The 11,985-nt window shown below is 38.5% G+C and overlaps 1 pseudogene; it reads right to left on the minus strand.

Annotated features, from left to right (window-relative positions):
- Positions 1–332: 332 nt before the first annotated feature.
- LOC124898567 lies at positions 333–2,785 on the minus strand (annotated as a pseudogene).
- Between the last annotated feature and the right edge of the window lie 9,200 nt (positions 2,786–11,985).

The following is an 11,985-nucleotide window of genomic DNA, read 5'->3' on the forward strand; positions in this document are numbered from 1 at the left end:
AGTTTGGAATTGAAGAAGAGTACCCAATCACCCTTTTGAAAGTTGCAATTTTCAATCCTCTGATCGCGGTACCTCTTCATCTTTTCTTTGTATAGGTCTGATCTTTCATAATCCCTAAGACAAAACTCATCCATCTCATTCAGCTTCCCCAGTCGCAACTTTATTGCCTCATTCCAATTCAAATTTAGCCTCTTGAGTGCCCACTATACCTTGTGCTCTAATTAAATTGGCAAGTGACATGCCTTGTCATAGACCAATTAGTTAGGTGACATGCCAATGGGTGCCTTGAAATCCATTATGTATGCCCACAAGGCATTATCCAGCTTCCCAGACTAATCTTGTCTACTTGCATTCACCGTTTTGGCAAGAATAGCTTTTATCTCCTGATTTGAAATCTCCACTTGCCCACTAGTTTGTGGGTGATATGGAGTTGCCACCTTGTGTTGCTTAACACCATATTTCACCAAGGCAGCCCGAAATACTCGATTGTAAAAATGTGATCCATCGTCGCTTATGATGGTAAGTGGTACCACAAAGCGAGAGAAGATATTCTTTTTAAGGAATGCAACCACTCTCTTTCCTTTATTATCAGCCAAGGCAACAACCTCAACCCATTTAGACACATAATCGACGGCAACCAAGATGTATTTCGACCTATAAGAACTCACAAAGGGCCCCATGAAGTCAATGCCCCAGACATTGACAATTCTACTTCTATCATTTTTGTCATGGGCATCTCATGGTGCTTTGAGATTGACCCTTGTCTCTGGCATTGGTCATATCTCCGCACAAACTCATATGCGTCTTTGAATAAGGTCGTCCAATAATAACCACTCTGCAGCACTTTTCTCGTAGGTGACCTCCGACTGGGGAAGCATGACAAGCTTCCAGGATACTCAGCATGTCCATCTCTGGGATACACATCCTGATAATGTTATCCGCACAATGTCGAAATAAATACGGCTAATCCCAAAAGTAGTGTGTAACATCATGGAGAAACTTCTTTTTTTGGTGAAAAGAAAGATTCTTCAAGATAATCTCACTTACCACATAATTTGCAAAGTTCGCGTACCAAGGTACTCTTTCGAGCACAACAACCAGGATTTTCTTATCCAAAAATGTATCATTAATTTCAAGCTCATGCTTGACTGCTTGATCTCCCTCAAGTCTGGACAGGTGATCTAGAACTTGATTCTCACATCATTTTCGATCTTTGACTTCAAAGTCAAACTCTTGAAGAAGCAGCACCCATCTGATTAGCCTTGGCTTAGAATCCTTCTTTTCCATCAAATACCTCAAAGCGGCATGGTCTGTATGCACCACCACCTTGGTCCCCAAAAGATAAGCACAAAACTTCTCAAATGCATAGACTACTGTGAGAAGTTCCTGTTCAGTAACAGTATAATTCTTTTAAGCCTCATTCAATGCCTTGCTTGCATAGTAAATGGGATGAAACAACTTTTCTTTCTTTTGGCCAAGCACAACCCCAAGCGCCACTCCGCTTGCATTGCACATGATTTCGAACAACATCGACCAATCTGGCGCAACAATTATTGGGGCATCAACTAATTTCTCCTTGAGGCATTCAAATGTCTTCCTACAATTATCATCAAATGAGAACTTGGCCTCCTTCTCCAAAAGCTTGCAAAGTGGATTTGCAATTTTGGAGAAGTCCTTTATAAATCGACGATAGAACCCCGCATGACCAAGGAAACTACGAACTCCCTTTATTGAAATGGGAGGAGGTAGTTTCTCAATAACCTCAACTTTTACCCGGTCAACGTCAATTACTTGGCTAAAATTATATGACCAAGGACAATGCCCTCCTTCACCATGAAGTGGCACTTTTCCCAATTCAGCACTAGGTTAAACTCCTCACATCGCTGTAATGCTCTACTCAGATTTACTAAACATAGCTCAAAAGAATCACCTAACACTGAGAAGTCATCCATAAATACCTCCAAGGTGTCTTCCACCATATTGGAAAAGATAGACATCATGCACCGTTGGAAGACAACGGGTGCATTACACAAGCCAAACGGCATCCGCTTGAAAGCAAAAGTACCATACGAGCAAGTGAACGTCGTCTTCTCCTGATTCTCTGGGGCGATAGAAATTTGGTTATAGCTCGAATACCCATTTAGGAAATAATACCAACCTCTTCCCGCTAACCATCAAGCATTTGATCCATAAAAGGCATCGGGAAGTGGTCTTTTAAAGTCTATGAGTTGAGTTTACGATAGTCCATGCAAACTCTCCACCCAGTCACAGGCTTGAGTGGAATACATTCATTTTTATCATTTGCCACTACAGTCATGCCCCCTTTCTTGGGCACACATTGGACGGGGCTTGCCCACTTACTATTAGAGATGGGGTATACAACTCTTGTATTAAGCCATTTAATGATCTCCTTCTTAACTACTTCTTGCATTGGTGGGTTAAGGCGGCGTTGGTGCTCAATGGTTGGTGTGCGATCTTCCTCAAGCTGAATCTTGTAAGTGCAAATACCTAGAGGAATACCAATAATATTGTCAATAGTCAAGCCTATATCCCTTTTGTATCTCCTAAGCATAGAGATAAGTACCTCAACCTACTGCTCACCCAAATCTTCTGCAATATTCACAGGTAAAGTGTTTCCACTTCCTAGAAACATATACCATAGATGGCCCGGCAACTTCTTCAACTCTAACACTGGTGGCTCTTCAATAAATGGCTTAGCCGATGGTGTTGGACGATTTTTGAGGTCCAAATCTAGCTTTTTGGAAGCATATGAATATGATCCCATTACCGTTAGGGCACATACTGTCTTCTCATATTCTTCAATGCCTTTGCTATCAAAGTTCATCAAGACCGCAGTCAAAGTTTCAACATCAAATTTCTCTTCGTCAACACCTCTCGCTCATCCTCATAATAAACATCAATAATAGAGAATACACTCATCTCTTTATGCTGCTTCATAGACTGGAAAAATATTAAATTAAACTACCTCATCATAAAGTCTGAACAGTAAATCATCAGCCCGCAAATCAATAAGCATACTTTTGGTTGTAAGGAAAGGTCTACCCAAGATTATGGGTACCTCAAAGTCCACCTTACAATCCAAAATATCAAAATCAACAAGAAAAATAAAGTTGGCCACCTTTACTAGCACATCGTACAATATCCCTAGTGGCTGCTTCACTGACTTGTCTTCCATCGCTAATCACATATTTGTGGGTGTAAGGTCCCCCAAACCCAACTTCTTGTAAACAGCAAATGGCATCAGGTTAATACTTACTCCAAGATCATATAAGGCCTTAGCGAAATCAAGCGACCCAATAGTACAAGGGATGGTGAATGCTCCTGGGTCTGCTTTCTTTTGCACCAAGGATCTTGTCGAAATGGTGCCATAATAGTGAAGATTATCCACTAGTTCGTAGCTTAATGTTCTCTTATGTGTCACAAGGTCCTTCATAAACTTAGTGTATCCAGGCATATGCTCTAGTGACTCCACTAAAGGAACATTCACCGTCAGTTATTTCAGCATCGCCATAAATTTGTTAAACTTTGTGTCATCAGCCTTTTTTTTTAATCGATGAGGGAAGGGAGGCAGTGGTTTTGGGAGAGTGGTAACCAACTCAATCTCTAATCCCCAAAACACCATCAGAGTCTAGTAAGGCTTCCTTAAACTCACCACTCAACACCGTATCCCAAATCACTCTCAAACCAACATCATCAAATTGATGAGCTTGGATCTACTACATCAAAGAAGATCCAGCCTCCACAAATACCAAAACATACCCAGGTGTCAAAATATAAAGCTAACAATCTAATTAGCCAAAGACTGGACCTCTCTTGGGTTAAAAGATGTGTCAAGCTACCCATATTAGTCAATTTTTGGCTCAAGGCATCTTCAACCATATTAGCCTTGCTCGAATAATAGAGAATAGTAAGATCATAAACCTTAATCAACTCAAACCAATGACGCTGCCTTATATTAAGATACTGTTGGGTGAAGAAATACTGAAGGCTACAGTGATCCAAAAAGATCTAACAATGAACTCTTAAACTTTAGAGCAAATACAACGGAGCACAACTCCAAATTATGGGTAGTGTAATTCTTCTCATGGGGCTTAAACTGAAGAAAAACATACAAAATAACTTTTTCTTTTTGTATTAACATGACACCTAACCCAATACCTGAAGCATCATAAAAGACAATAAAGTCCACGCCCTTATTGGGCAACGTCAAGATGGGAGTTGATGTCAATAAATTCTTAAACTTTTGAAATCTTGCCCTATAAACATCGAACCACTAAAATGAAATCATCTGTTGCATCAACATGGTCAAAAGAACCACAATAGATGAAAACCCTCAACAAAGCGCCAATAGTAGCCTGCTAAACCAACAAAACTCTAAATCACGTAGGATAAGTAGGCCTATCCTTATCACGAATCATCATAATCTTTGCTAGATCGACCATGATACCATCCTTGGTCATAACACGACCCAAGAAAAAGACATAATCAATCCAAAACTCGCACTTGGAGATCTTAGCATATAATTTCTTGTCTCTCAGTCATTGAAGTGCAATCCACAAATGATCCTCATGGTTAGACTCCCTCTTAGAGTATACTAAGATATCATCTATAAATACAATGACAAAAAAAGTCAAAATACGACTGGGGCATTGGTCATCCTGAAGGACATGACCAAGAACTCTTAATAGCTGTACCAAGTCCAAAAACTTATATTTGGAAGATATGAAGCTCTAATCCTTAAATGGTGATACCCGAAGCTTAAAACAATATTCGAAAATACTAAAGCACCTTGAAGTTGATCAAATGAATTATCAACACAAAAAACAGGATTTTTATTCTTAATCACTACCTTGTTCAACTGTAGATAATCAATACATATACACACCATTTTTTTTCTTCACGAACAAGATAGATGAACCCCAAGGTGATAACACTAGTTTGGATAAATCCATTATCTAACAATTCCTGTAACTAATCCTGTAATTCCTTCAACTCTACTGAGGCCATCCTATAAGAAGGAATAGAAATGGGTTTGGTACCCATCTCAACATCAATAGAAAAGTCAATATCATGATATAGAGGTATACTAGGTAAATCCATAGAAAATACATCCATGAACTCACAAAAAATACAGACAAAATCCAAAGGAGTCAGTAAAGCAACACTATGTCATGAATATATGCCAAATAAAACAAACACCCCCTCTCTACCATATGACGAGTGAATAAAAAAGATATAACTCTCTTGGGAACTAAATGAAGCATACTCTTTAAACCTATCCTTGGCATACCTGACAAAGTTAAAGTTATAGTTTTAGTATAATAGTCTAGAATGGCAAGATAGGGAGCTAACTAATCCATACCCAAGATAACATCAAAATCTGCCATATCTAAGATACTTAGATCTACCCAAGTTTTATGCCCAGCAAAGGTCAAAACATAGGATCGGTACGCTCGATCTACCACTAAAGATTCTCCTATAGGGGTAGATACACGAATAGGCATGGAAAGAGGCTCACAAGTAAAATAAAAAATAAATGCAAAATATGTAGATCTATAGAAGAAAGTTGACCCTGAATCAAATAACACAGATGTAGATATAAAACAAATGGGGATGATACCTGTGATAACAACATCAAAGGCCTCTGCCTCATGTTTAATGGGTATAGCATAGCACTATCCACACTTGCTACTAGACTGAGCAACCCTACAACTACTACTATGAGTCCCACCACCTCTGTCTCACCATCATGAGATTCACACCTCACTATTGATATAAGAGTAGGCTTCAAAACACGATAGGGGCAATCCTTGGACACATGGACAAACTCATTAAACATATTGCAAACTCTGTGACTTGACTCAATCTGAAGAGGTATGATTGAGCTAAAATTACCACTCTGGAAAGATGCTCGAATACCTAAAGTTTTTGAACCAGAATTCCTACTACTTGAACCTTGAAAGGATTCCTACACTAGTCTACCATGGTACCCATGGAGGCATCTAAAATCTCTGCCTCGAGGAGTGTGACAACAAAGATCACCATGATGGTGCACCCTCTAGGTTCCACTCTAAGTTTATTGAAGAATAACCTCAATCATTTTGGCATGATCCACCATATTATGAAATGATGCCCTAACACTATCATCGGGGAAATATACAACTAAAAAGTAGTATTTATTATCTTTATGAACTTATAAATTTTCTCAGATTTAGTACTAATAATGATAATAAAATCTCTTGATGAGGCATATAAATGTACCTCATACCCAGCAACAATTATGGAGCCCTGATTAGGTGATCAAACTCGTCTCTCATTTGATCCCATAAATTATAGTGCACACACCTATCCAAAAAAGCCTCAACAAACTGATCCGAACTCATCTTTAGTGAGCCAAAAGTTCTGCAACTAACAAGTAACCTTCACCAATCTCTAATTATATCTCTTAGTTGGTAGGTAGTGTAAGCAAATCTATGCGACTTGAGAGATCCAAGGTTATACAACTTTTTTTGGCATTCAATCAAGAACTTATAGGCATTCTCATGTTCAACTTCTCTAAACTTGGGCAGACCTAAGTGAGTAAATCTCTCACACCTTCTCTGATCCTCAGAAGATATAATAGGACCCAAAGTAACAAAAGACATAATAAATCTGATCGGTTGTGATTCCATCTGAGTGGGAAACATAAATAAAGGATAAATTCCTAAAATTAGAATACCATACCTAGATACTAGGATAGAAGGAGTTATAACACTCAGAGCATGAGGAATACCATAAGAAAATGTGAGCATCGATGAAGAAATTATATTCAAAACTAGAGAAATACCATAAGCAAATTCTAGCACAGATGGAGGTACAACACTCAAAGTTGGAGGAATACCAAGTGCACTCAAAGGAACACCTTCCAAATGAGTCAAAAAAATCAATAAACCCTCCAAGAATGGGTAGAAAAACTTTGAAGAACCTAAGTAGGCCCCATATCTCTAGTATGTTCAGCCCCAGGCTCAGGGGAGATCCCCCTGCTCCTACCTATATAAGGGGAAGATTCCCATTCCCTTTCTTTACCTTGAGCCCATCCGCAACCCCTGACTCATCCCTTAGCTTGGGCTGCAGATGCCATCTAGACATCCCTAGCCTTAAAATATCTAGTATTCACTATCTATGTAGAAAAGAATGAAACATAATTTAAAAGACAGGATATAAATAAATCCATATAATAAGGAACAAAATAAGAAAGTTTCCAGAAGATATCTTATAGCCTATAAAAAAGATATAAACATCTACATACCGATCTGACACCCTATTGTTACACTTATGAGACCAATAAAACTGGATGCTCTAATATTAATTTGTCACAACCCAAAAACTAAAGGTTATGATGGAACTTATCACAACTAAGCCTTGACAAGTAAGCTAACCACCCAAACTGATAAGTAAGAAGAAAATATAACATAATTTCTAAGGCACGACTTCTAGAGCAAAGTCACATCATACATGTACAATAATATCAGAAGTCTAAGTAATAAAGATATCATAAACAATCCCAAAATCTAGTGTCATAATGTAAGAATAATCTAAACAAAACTCAAAATCTAAAAGTATAAATGAAAATCTAAAAAATTACAAGTGTGTCTTTGAATACAAATTAAGACATAGACTGGATAGGAGGAGGTTTAGGGTTGTTTTGAAGGCATAGAGTGGCCAATGCCTCAAAGTGTCAAAGATCACTGCACGATCTCAACTATCGTACGATGCACTCATACTTAGATTAAAATCCTAGGTTTTGTCCTTTGAAAATTTAGTGAGTTTTAGCTTTTTGTTGATCCTATGAGTCACCATACGAGATATATGGTAAGGGTACGGGTCAGGTGACCCAACTCATAGGATGTCCAATATTTGGTGGTCAAGTTTCTATTGTGTTTATGGTTTAGTGGTAAGGGTTTTATGGTTGGACAAGGGTCATTGGGTTGATCCTTCACTTAATATGAAACTTAGTGACTTGATTTGGCTCTGAATATAGGTGGCTTAATATGAGCTATGAGGATAGGGTACGAGTGGTATAGTGGAGTCGTACGTCGTCTAGTGTCCAATCCCTTTAATTCTATCTTGAATTTGTCTTATAGGTACTACTTATATGTTATGGGTATGAGTGGGGCAAGGGAGTTGCATGGTAGATAGTGTGTGTATGTCCAACCTTCTATTTTGGATACATTTGGATAGTACCACTCGTTTGATGTGGGTATAAATGGAGGGGTCCAATCATACCCGTGTACAGTTTAAGTTGAGGGTATTCTGGATATTTCCCCTCTTAAACTCTTTTAACCCCACAACTTAAAATATTATTAGGACTTCTATAACCTACTATTTCCAAATCAAAACACTCTTCAAAACACTCTTAAATCTCTCTCAAGCTCTTACTTCAAAAAGAGGTTAGGGTTTCCTTAAGGTGGTCAATAAGGGTCTCAAGAGTAGTTTTCTCCATCTTATTCGGTATCTAAGGCATGTTACTCCTACCTCATTGTTACTTCATACTAAAAGCATGTTTTACTTAATGATTTTCGTGGCATAATTGTGATATTATTTTGGGTTTTAAAATATATATTGGGGGGTTTTGTTTACTAATGGTTGGATAATGTTTTCCCATGTTCTATTTATATTTTTTCATATTATAATTTTGTTTAAACATGTGATTATATGGGAATGGTTAATTGGTTCTTGTTCTTGGTTTTGGTTTTGGAAATTATATATCCTCATCATGTTTGTTCAAATGCCTATGAGAATGGTTTTGTCACATAGTTTGGCTTTTATCGAAAACCTTGCATTACATAATATGGTAATGGAACCTAAATAGGTTAAAATGGTTTTAAGTGGATTGGGAGGGCCTTGGTGGCCATGGATTTGGTTTAATTAGAAATCATGTGGGGTACATGGGAATCCCCTAAGTGTTGGCTAATGACATTTCTTGCAAGCTATAGTCGGTATGACGATACCACTTCATAATACCTTGGTAATTAAATTCTAGAATTTGATGGCTTAGTTTTATGCAAAAGGTTTTAATTGAGAAATAATGGCAGGTTGTTATGGCTAGCCGTGAAGGCGTGAGTCAAATGGACGAACACTGGAAACTCATGTTTTCTAACATGAGAGTTGGTCATGGTGACCATATACTTGTAGGGTACATGGGAATTCCCTAAGTTTATACTTGTCTATATGTATCATGGAAGGCAAATGGTATATGTGAATCCCCAACCCCTATGATATCTCTGGTTCGTGTGGCTACATGACCTGGGTACAAATTAGGGGGTAACACTGGACCCATATAGCCTTTGGGTGGTTTTATAATGGTCAAGTTACACACCCCAGGTTAAAGTTTTAAATACATGCTAAACCTGGTCCCCTTTCCCAGTATGGTATATATGTATGTATATGGATGCACATGATTATTTAACTTGGTTTTAAATGTTGCATTATTTTATCCTTATTCTTGAATACATACTAGTGTTCACCTGCTAACCATCTTTAGGTGCTGTATCCCCACATGATGCATGAACCAGCCATACTACTCCTTCTGCTCAGTGATTGAATTCGAGGATCACATTTGTGTCAGATTGAAGTTGTGAGCTTCCATACTTTGAAAGACTCCATTTCATGTTATGGTTATCTTTTCATACTTTTATTTATTTCTTAGACTTTGGTTTTGGCTATGGAAGGGGGCATGTCCCGACAGGATGTTCTCTGTTTTTGGTTAGAGGCATTGTATAACTACTATAGGCATGGGTGATGTCGATATTGGTGTCAGCCTTGGTGTTGATATTGGTATTAGGGATGACACTGGTTGGACATATTTTGGTTGGTTATGGTTATGGACTTTATTATTATCTTTCAATTATAATTATTCTACCTTTTTATATGTTCAGAATTTATCCAACATAGGTTGTAGGGCGGTTATGGTTGGGTATTGGGGTGGTCTTTGGTATTGGTTAGAATTGAGTCACCTGACACGATTAGGTCCTGGTTCAAGTCAAGTCGGATTGGTATCAGAGCCCTAGGTTCATGGTCAATTGGGAGTCCATAAGGCCAGGTCGAGTAGAGTCTCTTTTAAGGGTGTGTAGCTTGCCACACTCATAAAGGAGAGGCTACACGAAATTTAGGAATATTTCTCTTTCTTTTGTTCTGTTCTCAAGCTGTAGAGTCTAAGGTCCTAAATTCTCCTCTAATTCTTGTTTGTTTGTTTTTCAGATCATGCCTCGATTAAAGTTCATGAAAATTCCTTCATCCCAACTAAGGACAATGTTAATTGGACGTAGTCTACTCGTAGGATCTATACCCTGTCTAGGGATCCAGTTCTAGATTGTTCTGGAGTTCCACCAATTCCCTCTAGTCTGTCTCAAACTTCTAAGGCTAACGTGACAAACACTGAGTTTCGTCAGTCCATTCATATGTTGGCATAGTTGGTAACTACTCAGCCTGAGTGTGGTGTTCTTATTACTCCATCTTTTTAGGCCATAAGGGTTGGCTAGTTCATGAAGTTGAATCCTTCGACCTTGACAGGTGTTAAGTCAGAGGAGAATCTGTAAGATTTTCTAGATGAGATGGAAAATATCTTTTGTGTTATGCATGCCACAAATATAGAGGGTGTGGAGTTTGCCGCCTACTGCTTGAAGGATGTGGCGTACTAATGGTAAGAGGAATGAGATCAGTCAACAGGTGACGATGTTGAGTCATCTCTGTGAGAGAACTTTTATAATTTTTTTAGATTGCTTCTTTGTTCAGGGGTTGATAGAGGTGAAAATAGAAGAGTTTATTAATATGAAGTAGGGTAAGATATTAGTCAAGAAGTATGCCTTGAAGTTTCACTAGTTATCACAGTATGCTCCAAGGTTGGTTTTTGGTATGACGGTGAGGATGATGAAGTTTATTTCTAATTTGTCTTGAGACTTGATTTTGCAAAGTAAAGATGCCTTGTTGATCAAGGACATAGATATCTTTAGGTAGGTTGTGTATATCTAACAGGCGGAGGAAGAAAAGAAGAAACAGGCTGAGATAGAAAAGAGGTAGGTCAAGAGGTTTAGGTTCTCTGAGTAGGGTGGTGGCCAACAACAGAGTGGCATGGATGGTGATAAGTGGCCTAAGAAGAAGTGGGGTAATTATGGGTCTTATTCAACGGCTAGTGCTCCCTACCCAAAGCCATTGGGTAACAGGTATTTGTATGGTGGCGACAACTTTAAGGCATAGGATGCCTAATATCAGGCTAATGGGGCTCACTCAGCTCAATTATATCCTCTTTACAATTCTATGGTCAGTTGTATCAGGGTTTTTTGATGAAGGAAAGGACAGGTGCTTCAACTATGGTAAGCCAGGGCATATGCTTAGAAATTGTCCTGTTGGTAAGGTTACCTTTGGGGCAAACAAGATTCCTATTGCCTCTTCGTTAATTTTGGCACCAAAGGGTACACCATCTAGTTCCGACACTGGTCGGAACCTTCTTTATGCTCTCACTACCCAACAAAAGTTTGAGGCATCGGTTGATGTCATGACTGGTATGTTGAAACTCTTTTCTCATGATGTGTATTATTTACTTGATCTGGGGTCCACTCTCTCATGTGACCTTATTTGTGGCTATGTATTTTGGTTTTGGTTCAGAGTGTGTTTCAAACCCTTTTTCTATTTCTACCCCAATAGTTGACTCTGTGATTGCTAGAAGAGTCTATAGGGGGTGTCTGGTATCTGTTCATAGTAAAGAAACTATGGTGGATCTGTTTGAATTAGATATGGTGGATTTTGATATCATACTGGGGATAGATTGGTTGCACTCGTGCTATGCGTCTCTAGACTATCGAACCCATAAGGTTATCTTTAAATTCCCTAATAAGCTGGTTATTGAGTGGGAGAGTGGTTTCCTAGCTCCTAAGGGAAAGTTCATAACGTATATTAGAGCACGAAGATTAATCTCCAAGGGATGTC

The sequence above is a fragment of the Capsicum annuum genome, chromosome 5 (assembly GCF_002878395.1).
Source record: "Capsicum annuum cultivar UCD-10X-F1 chromosome 5, UCD10Xv1.1, whole genome shotgun sequence".
In the NCBI taxonomy this organism is placed as follows: domain Eukaryota; kingdom Viridiplantae; phylum Streptophyta; class Magnoliopsida; order Solanales; family Solanaceae; genus Capsicum; species Capsicum annuum.